This window comes from Alligator mississippiensis, chromosome 5 (genome assembly GCF_030867095.1).
Source record: "Alligator mississippiensis isolate rAllMis1 chromosome 5, rAllMis1, whole genome shotgun sequence".
Classification (NCBI taxonomy): Eukaryota; Metazoa; Chordata; order Crocodylia; family Alligatoridae; genus Alligator; species Alligator mississippiensis.
In genome coordinates, this window is record NC_081828.1 from 203,423,410 (window position 1) to 203,440,195 (window position 16,786).

A 16,786-nucleotide genomic window follows, 5' to 3' on the forward strand; every position below is an offset into this window, starting at 1 on the left:
AATTCTTAGTGCAGCTCATGTGAGAAGTCAGCCTAAAAATTGTATTCCATATCCTACCCTGAAGTCAAATTCAATCTCACACACGTAAATTTGGCATACATTGCATTTAGTTAATTCTGCAATGGGTATCTCTCTCTTTCTCTCCAAATTAACATAGTCATGTCTGAGTATACAACTTAGGCCTTTACATTTTTTTCTACAACATTAGTATCTAAATTGAATGTTTTGAGCTCATTGGAAGGACTAGACTTCCACCCAATCTCAATTTTTAAAAATGACCTTTAAACAATGGATTTCTAGTGACAGCCACAGTCAGGTAGCATGGGCTTTTCCTGGGGGAAGTTTCTACCATGCTGTGCTGCAGCTAACCAGTGGGAGAACTAATGGTGACTGGGTCCTGATGCTCACCTGTCTGTGACTCAAGCTGGGTCATTCCTGTACCCACACTGCAAAATGTTGCTGACTCCTTGTGTAAGGATTCAGCCAGTGGACTTGGAGGGTGGTACTTACAGTTTGGCCAGAGAGGAACCTATGGTGGATGGTGAGTCTCAGAAAATGTAGTGGTCACTAGAAGGCAGATTCCCGTCTCTCTGACTTTACTGAGTTAAAAAAAAAAAAAAAAAGGGTGGTTACTTCTCTTTTAAAATATTTGCCTTGATGGCAAGTAGAGTTGATTAAATTATTTGCAAATATTTCCATTGAAATTAGGCTTTTTTAAATAACATTTGTAAACCAATTTCAATTTCTACAAATGTGTTTTTCATAAGTATTTCCCAAACTGTTTGGGACCCATCATCTATGCATTTCTCATGGGCCCTACACTTAGTATCTCTGCTTTCCACTACTATTTATTTATTCATAGATATTTTTGGTATAGTTTCTGCTTTCTGATTAGATGATTGACAGTTTTTAGATAGGAGGATAACAAATGACTAGTAAATCATTCTGTTCTTGCACAGACTCTGTGGTTCAGATTTAAATATGAAAATCTGAATACAGTCATGTTGCTCTGAGCCTTTTGTACATGGTGGGATATACATTTAATAAATAGCATGTTCATATAAATGAAAATCTCTGCAGGTAAATACTTGTGAACAGTAAATAAAAAGAATGATAGATATGGCTTATCTGAAATATTCTTTGGGATGTTGGTAGATGCTGTTGGAGAATGCCTCTTTCTTTTTCTGTATTCAACCAACTTATTGATAAACCATTAAACTATTGAATAATGTGGTTGAAATGTTGGCCTCATTGACAACAGTGGGAGTGTTGTCACTCACTGCAGCAGGGCTAAGATCTTACCCCAGCTTACATGAAGCCTGAATTCTTCCATCACACGGCCACTTTACACTGCCAGTATAGGTTTAGGAGTCCATGGTATAAATAAGAATCATATCCTTGGTTACCTGTACCTCTTTTTATAGTTTACCTGTTCCATTTATCTCTTTGTATCTCATTGGAATCATTCTCCTTCTAGTTGTTAGTTGTACCCTGCCATATCTATCTACCTCATAGGTGTTTTAGTTTGCATATTTCCTGTTCTCATTTTCCTCTCTAGACTGAGCTATTGGTTGTCTTATATAGTCTCTGTTTGGCAAGGGAAGGTTGCATCCCTGCAGTGCACAATGGTGATATGGTGGAAAGCCCTTTTATGGAAAAAAAAAAAAAAAAAAAAAAAGTAAGTATGACCCAACTGTCTCCTGAACCAGAAGCAGTTATAACTGCATCTGCTTGGCACCATGGGTGGGTTAATTATGTCTGTCACTCAGTAGTGCTAATTAATCTGTCTGGGCGTCAAGTGGATGCTGCTAAACTGTTTCCTGTTCAAGAAGCAGCACATGCAGACAGCATGTTTGAGGGTGATGCTGCCTGATGCGATAAGTTTACCACATAGACATGCCAAAATTTTTTTCTTGTTTAATTTTACTTAGCATGAGGCACCCATTTCTGGCTACAGTAGGTATTCTGCCTATCCTTCCTTCCTTCCTTTTCATGTCCTTGTTGGAATCTGCCTATAAAGAGCCCAAAGAGGAAAATTATAATTGTGATCACTGCTTTTCTACCTTTGTTACAGGGGGTAGGATGCAAAGCAATTGTTTTAAATTGCAACAAAGTACGTATAATTTAGATCTCAGCAAAAAAATCCCCTATTTATTGTTAGAAGAGTAAGATAGCAGAATAAACTGCTAAGGGAAGTTGTAAAATCTCCTTTCTTGGGGATTTTCAAAAGGAGGCTGCATAAACATTGGACGGGGGTGTTTTAGGCAGTAGCATAACTGGGGTGGATGAGCAGAGCACCAGCCCTAGCCCTAGGTGACCTTAGGATGCTCACCAGATGGGCACCTCCACCCTTCAAGAATCCACAGAAGCAGCTCCACAGCGTTGCTGTTGCAGCCACATGGACACTTTGCTGCTGCTGTAGGAGCAACAACCAGGATATGTGGACCATGCAGCAGTATCTGGGGACTGTTTTTGAGTTTCCAGAGTAGGTAAAATTCCCCTCTTCTCCACTTTCCTTCAGGGTTTGCATAGGATGCAAACCCTGCTCATTACACATCTGGTTTTTAGGAGTTGTAGTCCTACATTTGTACAAGGGGTTGGACCAGATGATGCTTGAGCTCCCTTCAACCCTATGATTCTACCTCTAACCCAACTTCCAAATAAATTTGCAATGCACTTTAAAGCAATGGATGATTAGTTCCACAATGGTAATAAGCTGTGGGCAGCAAAAGGCTACATAACTGTTAGCGTGCTTTTTCCTGCAAAAAAAAACGATAGGTGGAAATTTGTAAGTATCAACAAAGATATTTAAAATTAATTAATTCATGAAAGGAGTGACAAATAGTTGCTATGAATGATCAGTAATTCACTGCACTAACATCAGATGCATTTTAGAGGCACAAGCATAGCTGGCTACTTTGGTACCCTGGGCAAAGGAGAAGGAGGGAGATACCCAAAGGCAGGGTTTGTGCCATGGTCAGCTCTGGGCTCTGGGTGGTGTCCAGTACCCAGCGGATGAAGACAAGGAAGCTCTTAGGTCCTGGCAGCTCTGGACCCCAGTTGCTCAGAGAGGGAGAAGCAGACGGGTAAAGCTAGTGCAGCTATAGGGTCCTAGCAGCTATGGAGGAAGGTTTCCCCTTGCTAAGGATGCCAAATGTCATGCTGAGCAAAGAAATAAAATCCCTAATTTAGTGGCTGGGCAGAGGGAGCCCCCGTCTTAACCCCCTGCTTCTTCCTCCCAAGCACTTAGCAGCCAGGACCAGAGAGTTTCCTGTTTTGCTTCTGGCCCTGTTTCACAGAGCCCAAGCCTGCAGCTGCTGAACTAGCAGCATAGTTGTGTCCATTCTGGTGCCCCCTAACTTCGGTTCTAGTGCTCCCCACCCTTAATGCTCATGCTCCCCTCATCCACCCCTAGTTATGCTGCTGTTTAGAGTGGTGATGCCCAACCTTTTCATCCTGCGGGCCAGATAGGTGGTGCTAGGTCTGGCTGCAGGCCAGATCTGCCTGGTGGACTCATTTCAGCTGTGGAGGCAGGCACAGCCTGACCCTGGTCCATCCACTAGGGGTGGGGAGTGGCTTGGCTTTGATTCAGAAGGTGTGTGGAGGGGACAGGGAGCTGCCTGGCCCCTCTCTGGACCCATGAGAATGTGGGACAAGGCAGAGCAGCCTGATTGGGATGTGTGGGGCAGAGGACATGGGGAGTAGCCTGGCCCAATCTACACCTGCAGGAGGCGGGCCCAGCCCTGATTCCACTGCATGGCATTGGTCCCAGGTGGGGCTAGATCTGGCCGGAGGGCTTCCATTGCTCGTGCGCTGCTAAATTTTCCAACCTGTGGGGATCCCTGCAGGCTGGATGCCATAGCTTTGCAGGCTAGATTTTGCCTGTGGGCTGGAGGTTGAGCACTCCTGGTTTAGTGGCTAGTTGGTTGGAATAATAAATTGGACACAAAGACGATGTGGACAACAGCAAGCATTTCTGTAACCATATTTTGAAGAATCAGTGACATTTCATTTTGAAGATGAACTCTGAATGTAACAGGAAAAAAATATTCTCATCATTCAGAACAAGTGTTTAGTTCTCTTTTACATGAGAATTTAGGATCTTTGATATTTATTATTTATTTATTTTGGACACTGATCCAGCATTCAAACATGTAGCTTCCTTTAACCTCAAAATGAACATTATCCACTATATGCATGCCAGAATTATTGGGTGTCTATACATGTGCTCCAGGGTGGCTGGGGAGGGGAGGGAGTGGAGCATTTTAGTTAGAACCGCTCCTGGAAAACTGCTATCATTAAAGTGCCATAGCATCACACACATTCAGTATTCAGCATTTCAAAATGGCCGCAAGATTGCTTTAAAATAAAGCTAATTTTATGAGTCTTAGTTAAAGCACCCCGTTGCCATTTTGAAATGTGGGATGGTAAATACCCATGATGCTGCAGCATTCTGAAGTGTTCTAATTGGAACGCTCCAGTAGACTCAATTATTCGACTCTGCTCCAAAACATTCTAATTAGAACATGTCTGAGCATGTGTATAGGCACCTGTAGAGCCCAAAAGACGTGTAGCATGTTCCTGAGAAACTTTTTTTGTGTGCCCATTTGTGCATGCTGTGTTGTACAAACTGATATTTGTCTCTGTATTTGTCTGTTGACAGAACCCCTGTTGGTGGATGGAAATTTTTTGGGCAGTATAGAACTTTCAGCGGTGTGTTTTTCTGGATGTTTATGGAGAAGTATCCTCAAGCACAAACCAAGTCATTTTTAAATATATTTCTTGACATGATATTAATGAAGAATGTAGGACAACTAGGACTAGTCGGATAGGGTGCAATCTAGAGCAGGGGTCAGCAACCTTTTCAGGCTGTGGGGTGGACTGCCCCAGTTCAGATCAGAAGCAAACCAGTGTACAGGAGGTGGGCACTAGGACCCAGCTGAAGTTGCCACCTTTCCCAGTGGCTTCAGAAGGAAAGTGTCTACAATCACCACTTTTCCCCGCTGTGGCATGGGGAGAGTGTCCACAGTCTGTGCCCATCTCCATGGCAGTAGGAGAAAGACACTGTTGCCAAAGCTTCCTGCCACTGCAGAGAAAAGTGGTGGCTATGGACACTCCCTGTGCCACTGCAGGGGAACAAAAAGTGATGGTGGGCACCTTCCCAGCGCAGATGCTGTGAAAAGCTGCAGCTGTGACTGGGTCCTAATACCCATCCATCATGTGCTATCCTGCCTCTGACCCATGAGCTGTAGGTTGGTGAGCCCTGATCTAGAGTATAATTCCAGTGGGAAAATCCCTTCTTTGTAGGGGGCGAGCAAACAGATTAAAGTGTTTGAAGGAAATTAAGCAGCATATAGATTCTGTATTGGTCATGTGAATGGGGTGAATTTAACCCCTAAGTATACTTTTAACAGAAATTAATTTTCTTTTCACCTGAATTTGTTGCTGAGCTACTTATCTTTTCTTTACTTAACTGAAGGGATCTTCAGTCATTGATAAAGGACTTGGTTTTGTTCAGGATTGTCCATTTAATTTACATGACATTCAACACGCTAAAGCAGCAGGGGGAAATCATATTTGGAAAATATTTGATTTATTTCTGCACCCATTGAAAATATTGCCTACAGTAGAATTCATTAAGTTTGGTCTGTCATATCTTATTATTTCACTATTTATATTTCTCTGTACTGAGATTGATACTGAGGCATTTTTTTCTGTCTATCTCTGAGGGCAGAGAATACCTAAGCCCTTTCTCACTGTTTACATATGTAAAAAGGTGGGAGAGAATTGGAAGAAAACTTAAAACTCATCATTAATTTATTTAGTATAAAATGGAAAATTTCCTTAAATGAAATCAAATGTAAATTTTCTATCTCCAGGACTTTCATTAAAAGTTGGTTGCACTTGTCCTTATTCCAATAAATTTTTGGAGTTGGTTGATTCACTAGTAAATTCAAAATAAAAAATATTTGGCATCAGACAGCTCAGAGGAGGAGATACATGTTCCTGCTGTTGTTACGTGTTGGAACTACCATATTTTCTCACATACAGTATGCCCCAGAATAAGATATGCGCCTTGTTTTTGTAAGGCAGAATGAAGAAAAAAAGATCTTTCCTTGTAGAAAGTAACTGAGTAAGGGCAGAGCTAGAGAGCCAAATCTGCTCATTTTTCACATGCAGAGTTACTTTTGTTTTTGCCTAACAGAAGCTCAAGCGGCAGAAACTGCTGTTACCATATTTCCTCCATTTATAATGCATCCCCCAAATTCTAGAGGCTTGTTTTTGGGCGGATAAAATATGCTGGATGTGAAAAAATACAATTTTTTTTTTTTTTTCCAGCTGGGGTCCAAGGGTCCACCTTCTGCAAATGCAAGGAATAGAAGTAAGCCCCATCTTCTCAATCCCATTTCTCCTTTCCACTTTGACAGGAAAAAAGGGATTGAAAAAGGGATTGAATTTTTAGTCTGAACACCTTGGTTGACTAAACATAAACTTTCTGGGCCCACAGCCAGGTATTCCTGTAGATTTGCACAATGGTAGACAGAATGACAAATAACAAAATAGGTAGTCAAGTCGTATTATAATTTTTACCATCGTAATATTTATTACTTACCTTATCGTCACTCTTTCGAACACTCATCAGGGACCAAGGACCCATTATGCTAGGTAATGTACAAATTTAAAACAAAAAAATGGCTCCCGCTCCAGAGATCTTGTAATATAAATCCAGTTATTTAGAAGGAATATTTAGAATCTAGGTTAACACACTACTAAAAATGTGGATCTCTATTTTTGTGGCCAAGGACTGTTGATTTTTTGGGTTTTTTTTTCAAGTGAAGTACTGTTATTAGGCTAACAAAGGCTGCCTTTTAGTAGTTTTTATGGTTCCATTAACTTGAAAATACCACTTATTGTAATATAATTTTTATGATTATAATTAAAGATTGACTTGATTTTATAGGATTGTATGCAATTTGATTTTTATGGAAGCCGTGTAGTAAAATCCAACCATTCCTGCTGAAAGCCCTGGTGCTGGGGAGGGGAGGGGCTGTTTGCTCCTCCGTGTGGGGAAAACTGGGGTGTGGGGGGTTTAGGGGCACTTGAGGGCTGCTTTGGCAGATGGCCCTAGCACCGGGTAGGGGAGGGGCTGTTCGCTCCTTCACATGCCCGGAGGAGCAAAACAGTGCTTCCCTTACCAGGTACCAGGGCCATCTGCCAAGGCAGCCACCAGGCGCCCCCAACCCTCTGCACTCTAGTTTTCCCACCTAGAGGAGCAAGCAGCCTCTCCCCTACCCAGCCCCAAGCTCTCTCTTCTCCCTGTCCCTTTTGCGACCCCTTTTTCCCTTCCCTGGGCTGCTAGGCTTTTGTTTCTGACTGGGAAATGCATTGCCTGCAGCAGTCATCTTGTTGCAACAAAATGCCATGATATGGCCACTTGCTGGGGATCTCCTCAATGAGCAGCCATATTGAGGCATTTCATGGCAAATCACATTTTTCATCAAAATCCACCATTCACGAGAAATGCAAAATCACGATTTCAACTAGGTCCTAAGATTGGCGGATCAGACTAGGCCCTATTCCCGTCCTCCCAATAACAGAATTTTGAAGAGTACTAAGGCCTTTGTATAGTCCCCACCTCCATAATTGTATACTATATGCTAAAACTATTCACTAAGAATTCCTTAAAATCTTTGCCTCAACTTGGCTACCATGCTTGGGTGTCCTCTCTCTTCTTTCCATGGTATTGTGTAGAAAATTTCTAAACATTTTACCCCAGGCTAAAATCGGCTGCATGATTAACTTTGCCTGTCTCAGATTGCATCAGTATACAAGAACCTATGTGCCTATGTAGCTACAATGCAATGGGTCCTGTACCAACTCTACCAAGTCATGTAATAACTATAATTTTAACATTTCCATAATAAAGTTTACTTACTTTCTTTGAAATCATTTAAGGTTTCATTCATTTTAAAATCCTCATATGAAAAGCACTAGATTAGTTGATTGTTGTAGCATTATATTAATAACTGTCTAACTACTAGAGAAAACCAGCTTGTTGAGTGAAATATAATATCTCTTACATAATCATCCATTAAAACCATCTCAAATATACTTTGCAAAGTTTAAATAATTTCTTTCCTTCTATTTACTTTTGAAGATGGTGCAGATAGATGATCTGAACTAAAATACGGAAGCTGATGGGAAGGAGGATTATGAACTAGCGGCAGCATTTTCTGCATAGCCCGTGAAGGCTTGTACATCAGTGAGCAAACCCTGTCACTCTCACATTTTGGCCTTGCTGCACAGAGGTTAGGGAGGATACAGCAACAACACTTTGCACTTAAGTGTTTTTCATCTGAATATCTCAATGTGTTTTACATTGGTGAGTAAATATTACTGCCCTCATTTTACATGCTGTGAAACTACAATGCAGAGAGAAGTTATGACTGTCATCCAATAAAATACTGAAACACCTGCCTAGCTTTCAGTACATGAGTAATGATGGCTCACATGGTTGAAGTGAGCCACATGGTTAAATATCTTGCTGGACTGGGTCTTGAATGACTTCTCAATGTCACCATGCAGAATTAATGCTAGAACCTGGATCTTCTGTGTGTCAGTTCTATGCCATCTTTCTAGAACACAATACATTATAATAATAAACTGAAAACTGATAATTTACGGGAGGAGATAAAAGGTGAAGAAAATATAAAATCCAATTAAATGGATTTGTATCCATTGTAATGGATACGAATTCACCATTCCCCATAGCACTTGTATCACATTTCCTGGAATGGTGAATGTCTGGTGGTCATTGCCTGGAAGAGAATAGCCTGTTCGTTGTGGTCAGAGAAAATCCCAGATTGAAAAGAGCAAGAACATGATGTACAAAGTGACTAGACTGCTACAGAGATAAAGCTATTCCCTCAAGAACTTTCCTGGGAATGGTGATACATTGTTAATGCAGGATGTTACTGGTAACTTAAGTTCATCAAATGTCATTATTTTAAATGTTTCCTATTTTTTGGAAATTGATATATGTAATAAAAGCACTACAAGAAAGGGTTCTTCTCTATTGCTAATTTTTAAAAGCATGTTTAAAGACCAGAAACATTGGTGGCTGAGTGTATATTTGTATCACCAAGGAATATTGTTCATATCAAGTTGCCCGAAAGTCCGGCTTTGGGCTTTGGAAGGAACCATGTGATTTCTGCAAGTTTTTTGACAGGGTAAAAGAATGTAGAAGAGTGTTTATACTAAACAGATTAAGCTGTTTGTAAACATGTCCCCTTTAAATTAAGTGCTGGTTAGGACAAAGAAAGTGCTTTGTTGTTGTCAGCTGGATTTGTCTTAAGTCAAATGGGCAAACAAGTTAAACATCAGATCCTCTTTAAATCCCTAATGGCTGTGCAGATTAAATCTGAAAAGGTCTGTAAAATGAGTAAAAATTAAATTGCTTAAATTCTTTCTCTCATTTACTTTGGCTAAAGCATTTTTTTTCTTTCCTGTCTTCTCATCCGGATTTAGGGAACTTTGTTTTCAAACCACATTAGCATAGAGACAAATATTAAACAAGAATTTCACTTCTCTGCAGTCTTGTCACTTGTGATGAATAAGACCTTGCTTGGTAAGTGGTAGTGACACATCATTGTGGCAGCTTCTGCATCTCAACAGAAGGATAATTAATCTTGCTATCAACACTGCTAAACAGGGGAGGCTCACTCAAAGTTTTATACCATAGTGCTGCTTTGTGTAAGGTGGGATGCCTCCGTTTGAAATGGTTGTCTGTGAGTCATGAACTTCCTGTGATTGGGTTGGTTTTTTTTAATCACTTGGCTTTTTGAATTGTGGGGGGAAAAGTACATAGGCTTTGTGTGGTCTTGATGTGGATCTTCTATGCCTGAGGGGTTGGTTTGTTTCACCCAATTCAGAAGTAACATGGGCATGGATAAGTAAGATGGACGAATACCAGCGCATGCATGAGCACTCGCAGGGCCTCATCCTATGGGTCTCCTCGCATCCCACTGACTCCAGGGGGAGTTGAAGGTACTCAACATCCCACAAGGACATAATCTGGGGTGAATACATAGTGCAGCTGCTTTCACACATCAGTTATGGGCATGAAGCGATTTACTATTAGCCAGCCAAAAGCTGAAAGCAACAGAGCTATTAGAAGGTACCCAGATTGCTATTCAGCATATCATTTAACATTTAGCAGTCACCACTTCTTTTTTTTCAGAAATCCAGTATTACTGTAGCTCTTGAATGATGAAAAATCAGAGCAGTAAAGTAGGAATATATTTTCTTCAATTATCTTTTCACTCACTCTAATAAAAAAAAAACTTTATAATATTAAATGGGTGTTGATTGAAGATAACAGAGGTGTTAGCTGTGGTGTCCTGGCTAAATTCCAGTTGGCTAATTACATGCTGCCTATCTAAAATTCGCTTATAGTTTCATTATTTAGATGAACTATTCTTCATGTTTTGTCCTGAGCTGTTGCATATTGTTTCTGTTTAAAGGCTTTTATAATTACACAAATTTGTTCATTTAAAAGTGAATACTGAAGCCAAATTTCTGTTCCTTAGAAACTTATACTTAAAATTATAGATATGGGAAATTAGCTGGAAACTCATCTTCCTGTGGTTAAAGGGAAAGACATGTACTCTGCATTGTGATGTGATAGCACAATATCCCAACGTAACATATTCAAACAGAGCACACAACATTTTCCACCATCAGTGGGAGGGAAATATATTATGGGAGGGAAATGTATTATGTTGATGGGTCTTCCTAAACACGTCAACATGGGATGTTTTTTTCTTCATTTGACCTTTGAGTTGTATTTTTCTGTATCCTTTCTGTATTTGGGATCTGTATTTCTGTTTGCTTGTTTCCCGCTATCCTGCTGTGCGTCATACACCTGTCAAAAGGGCACCTCAGTTGAGAAGGTCAGATGTGCAGCTGCTCCTTGCTGTAATACTATTTAGTTTTTCTTAAATGAATGAAGTCTTGTGGCTTCCAGCTACAGTCAAGAAAAGGAGATTTGGAGCTACTCCAGTGGCCTGAGTCACAGCACTTACAGCGTGGTGAGCTACACGGCCTGCCTGTGGGCCTTTTGAAGGGATTGTGTAAGGAATGGCACGTATGGGTACACCTCGTATTTAGAGGTGCAGAACCCCCCTGCCTAGCAACGTACCCTTTGAGTCATGAAAGGCTATTTTACTTTGCAGTTCCTTTGTGTAAGTATTGATGGCCTCTGTGCAAGGAGCAGAGATATAACTGCCAAGTTTTGTGCCCTGGGCAAAACCCTGCTGGGTTGAGGGTGGGGCAGGGGGAGACATTGGCACTTATACATGTGCTGGATGCCTGCTCCAATGCGTGCTAATTAGCACACATTTGAGCAGACTTGATTAATTGAGTCTGTTGGAGCATGCTAACTAGCACATGCCAGCAGCCTCTGCATCACGTATGTTCAGTGTCCTGCACTTCAAGATGGTGGCAGGGGCACTTTAACTAAAACTTGTTGGTGAGCTTTAGTTGAAGTCCCCTTGCCACCATTTTGAAGTGCAGGATGTTGAATACATTCGACTCTGTGTGCATTTTAATTAGATCGGCTCCCAAGAGCTAGCTGCTCTATTTAAAGTGCCCCTCCCTTGCTCTGGAGCATGTGTAAAGACACAAGTGCCAGAGAGTAGAGGGTGGGGAGGTCAGTTTTACCTGCCCTGGGGACTCAAAGTCCCCAACTGCTACTGGTGTAGAGTGGTGTGTCCCATCCCAGTTGGTGCTGTTGCTGCTACAAACTCTCTGGGGAGTGGCCATTCTGTAATGTGCCCTTACTACACTGTGCACCCACGCATGTTGAAGCAACCAGACCTGACCGGATCAAATCCACATGTACAGTGTTAAAACTTTGTATCATTAATATCACTTGTAGTAGGGGTCACACATCAACATGACACCTGATGAGCAAGGAGTCCTGTTAGTTGTCCTTCTTTTTATATCTCTTACACACCTGCAGCCTTTCTTGTTTCAAAACATCATTAGTCCTCTGGTCAGCTGATATGTGTACCTGCAGTGAGAGCTGACAGGGGGAATGGTGCCCAAAAGTATTCTGTGTCAGCTTGTGCAGATAAAAAAAATCTAAGGTTTTAAATGCTCAGCTTTTTTATTTATGTTAATTATATGTTCACACTCAGTTCATGACCATCACTCTGTGTTGAAATGTCATAATTTTGCTTCTGAATTAATTTGCTTCAGTAAAAAAATGGCCCAGATCCTCTCCCGCTATAAATTGAAATGCTAACATTGAAGCCAATGTGGCAACACTCAGCTGAGAACCTGGCCATGTATAGTGATCAACAGAGTCAGTGCTATACTCATTTGGCTCTAGGCAGGGGCCAAGCCTTGGGTTCTTCCCATCCACACATTAGATGGTTGCATTAAGTTAACATAGTGAAAACACCCTTGGCCTAGACCCTGGGCAAGTTCTTTGGTTGCTCACTCCTAAAGCTAACCTTGGTGGTCAAAACTGACCTACATCTGTCATATATTTCTCCTTGTGCTCTTTTTTGCTATTGGGTTGATAAAGATTAGCATTTTTCATGTTAATAGTTTTTATGACAGTACAAAGCACCAGACTGAAAGAAAATACCTAAAGAGATGTCAACAGTTCTTTATAAGAATTGTGTCAAAATACTCCTAAAATATATGGTCATTGTTTTAAGCAATTTATTAATAAGCCTACTGATACCAGAAGATTTTTTTTCTTGGAGTTCTGTAAAAAAAAAAACAAACAAAAAACACCCATAACTGTTTAAAATGCTATCCACACAGGCTTAATGCCAGGAAAAGCAATCCCATTAAATTGGACCTCATGAAATATTTATGAGGTCCAATTTAAAATTAATTCTGGCATTAAGCCAAACCAGGCAGTATATTTGCTACTGTATTAAAAAGAAGCAGATGAGGTATTTTTTCACAATAGTAATCTGGATTTTAGTATGGCCCTAACGGTATTTTCAAGAATACAGCTGTTATTTTTGGCGCAAAACAAGACACTTCTTTCAATACCTGTTCATGCAGAAGCCATTGTATTTGAAATGTCATCATTCTGTAACCTACCTTCCTTCCTTCCTTCCCAGTGATGAAATCTCTTTTTTCTGTAAAATTCTCCATCTAAGACCTTAGAGGAAATGGACAATTTTGTAATTTCACAGCGGGGAGAGATTTTTCTGGAGAGGGGATATGAAACTTCAAACTACCTAAGTACCATTCTCGAAAGTAATTTAGGCAATTAAAAGGCTTTACTTCCAATGGGGACTTAGTCTCTGAAGTAAGTCGATTTGGAAACATAGCTCACATTCCTAAGTTATTTAGGCTGTTTTGAAAAGTTTACCCTTGGTTGCTGTACCAACACTGGAGTGTTATGCTTTGGCATCAATTCAGGCCTAGCCAAACTACACCCATACTTTTAATGGAAGTGTTTTAGTAAAACATGCAAGGATTTTTCATTAGCACATAAATTCCCAATTCTGCCTCCACTTGACTCCCTAATTAGGATGGAATCGGTGAATGGCACTTCCTGTATGTGAGAGGAAAGGATCAACTGTAGATCAGACAGTGGCAAAGATACTGCCTGCTGACAAAACAGGCCAGAGCAAAACTCGAGGCCATTGAAATCAAGGGGAAACTCCATTAATTTAAATGATAAAATTGAAAAAAATGAACAAAGCCTCTTTCCTATCTTTAATATATTGTGCATTGTTTTAATCTTCAATCAATCTGAGTCTGGAACTGTTCCTTACATGCTTGGAAAGCACCTAATATGTGGATGCTACAAGATATACAAATAATAAATAACAACAATAACAGCTTGGGCAACTGCTCCTGTTGCTTGGACTTAAATCTGATTTTGAGATGACAAAGAGCGCTTTGCTATAGTGCCATACAACAGATTTGATTTACAAAGTCAGGAAACATAGTGAAACAATTAAAGCATTTGATTCAGGAGCAGAATAAGGACTGATCAGTAATTCTGAGAAAGGTGAGATCAAGTGGGGAATGATAAAGTTCTCTATTTGTGCACTTCAGCATTTTACTTAAATGCAGCTAAGTGCTACTTACTCATTGAAATGTAGTCATGTAAGAGCCACTTGTGTCATTTATATGAATTTTTGGTTCTATCTCCACCTGTATGGTTACATTTGTCCTTCTGAGAATCCTCCTTCTGGCATGCTCTTCTCCTGGTCCTACATATCTTCCCCTCTTGACTGCCCTCCCCACATCTGCTTGGTTTTTTTTCTCTCCAATTGCACTTGAGAAGTACTCACAGGCGGCATTTACATGAGATGCTAACTGTGAAGTTGTCTAACAATACTGTGCAGTAGCATGTCACAGCATGGGCAGTGCTAATATGCTACTGTGCAGTATTATTAGGCTACTGTGCAGCAGCACCTTTAAGAAAGTGTTTGCTGTTGCTACAGCGCAGGAACTCCAGTTACTGCACATTTAATTTAGTATTTGTATACTAATTTATTTAGTACTTACGTAATCCTATGTAATGAAGTACTAAATAAATGTGTAGTAAGCTCTATGCATTAATGAATGTGTAGACACACTCACAGTTACATGCCTACCCAGAATGCTTGGGAGGAAAAATTTAGCCCTACAGTGGGAAACAGGATCTAAAAATCCATGTAACTGACAAAAATACCTCATACACCATTCTATTTAGATGTACAAGAAGCAATTAGATGCCTCAGATGAAATAGGATTTGGGCTTTTGTATTTACTTTGTATATAAATCATCCTTGGATTCTCTTCTTCCCCATCTCAATCTGTGAATGAATTTACAACTGAGTGCATAGACACATAAACAAGTTAATGCGAGGGCAGGGTTTTACAATGTGTCGCTGAAAGAGGGGTAAGCAACCACAGATTAGCATTCAGTTACTGTGGGGTAAAAGCATACACATGGATAGTCATCTGGGAGGAGTTGATGAGCTGTGAAGTCTCACCCTTGGCTAAGTGCAGACATTTGGGAGGGCTAGGGGGTGGTTAGATCACGTTAAAAATGGCTACCTGATCTAAGGGTAAGTAGGGATGGAGGGTTAGTGGGGGAGGGAGTTTGGGTGCATGGGGGGGACAAGCAAGCTCAGTGGGGATCAGGTGTCCATGGTGGGGACTGGGGAACAAGTGGGATCTTGAGCGTATTAGGGGGGTAGGAGGGATCTGTGGGAGAGATTGAGGGGATGCGGGAATAGGGCAGGCAGGATCCACAGGAGCAATGGGGGCCAGGTGTGATCCGTGGAGGGCAGTTAGGATCTGTGGGGAGGCGGAACAGAGGGCAGGCAGTAGGGGTGTGCAAAGTGGGCCCTATTCGGTTCGGATTCAGCCTGAATCAGGAACAGTGATTTGATTTGTTGGTTTGGATCACTGTCCCTGATTCAATTCAGCTGAATCTGAAAATTCAATGCTGATTTGGAGAATCAGCGATTCAGACATAGACACAGCTTTAAATGTTTTTTCTACATATTTTGAGGTAGCAGGCATGGCTCGTGATTGCTGCAATGCTGGAGCGCATGGAGCATCTCACAGGATTCCACGGGGCCCTCCACATGCTCGGCGGTGAACCCAGAAGTGGACCAGAAGTACTTCTGCCGGGAGCACGTGGGGGTCTCCCCCCCATGCCCTCCCGGCTCAGTGATCGGCTGCAGGGGGACCCTGGGTGTCCACCCCCCCCCCCCCGCAGACCCAGGAGGCACCAGTCACCAAAGCCGGCGTGGTGCAGGGTGTGCCCCCAGCGTACTCTCTGGCAGACCCGGAAGTGAAGCAGAAGTGCTTCTTTCTGGTCTGCTTCTGGGTCTGCTGCCAAGTGCGCTGGGGAGACCCCTGTGCTCCTGTGGGACACTCCATGTGCCCCAGCATTGCAACACTAACGAACCCTTGCTACCTAGAAGTATGTAAAAAAACCCCAACCATTTAAAGCTGTCTCTATATCTGAATCTCCAAATCTTTTTGAATCTCTCCGAATGGATTTGGAGAGATTAAAGGGTCCTCTAATTCTGTTTGGATTCAGAGATTCAGCCACTGAATTGGGCTGGATCTCCACCAAATTGAATCAGGGACCCAAGCTTCACACAGGCCTAGCAGGCAGCATCTATGGGAGGGATTGAGGGGATGGGATGGCAGGCAGGAGCCACAGGAGTGATTGGGGAGGGCAGATGGCATCTACAGGAGGGATAGGGACAAGGCAGGATGTGTGGGGGGGATCAGAGGTGTAGGCAGCATTTGCAGAGATATCGGGGCAGGCAGGATCCATGGAAGTGATGGGAAGGTTTGGGTGGCAGGCAGGATCTGCAGAGCAATCAGGGGGATTGGAGGAGCAGGCAGGATTTGTGGGGGGTTGCTGGAGTTTGGGAGAGTTTGTTAGGATCAGGGGAGCTAACAGAGTCTGTAGAGGGCTGTGGGGGATCAGGGACTATTTTTAGCCCCCTCCACCTGTACTTTCTTCCTTAACTCCCAGCATTGGTAAATGCTGATAACGTTGGCACATGGAGTGGCGTGGGGGTGGGGGGGGGCAGTGGGGAGGTTTGCTGGTCTAATGGGGTGGTTGAGGGCTGGGGGGTTAAAAATAGCCTGGTGCCATGGGAGCAGGTAGGAAAAGCACAACTCTGGGACTGGGGCCAGCAGCTGGGCTTTCCCAGCCCTAGGGCTGTGCATGTTACTGTACTGAAGTTCAATGCACTGGTCTATCCTAGATCAATTAAGTTTGAGTGTACAT

General features: G+C 42.0%; 1 long non-coding RNA gene across 1 annotated transcript in view; it reads left to right on the forward strand.

Annotated features, from left to right (window-relative positions):
- Window positions 1-9,063, forward strand: part of LOC106740210 (uncharacterized) — a 40,515-nt gene extending 31,452 nt beyond the window's left edge. The window contains exon 3 of the long non-coding RNA XR_002093940.2: window positions 8,159-9,063. This is a non-coding gene — a long non-coding RNA (uncharacterized LOC106740210). The remainder of the gene's footprint in view (window positions 1-8,158) is intronic.
- Window positions 9,064-16,786: the final 7,723 nt, after the last annotated feature.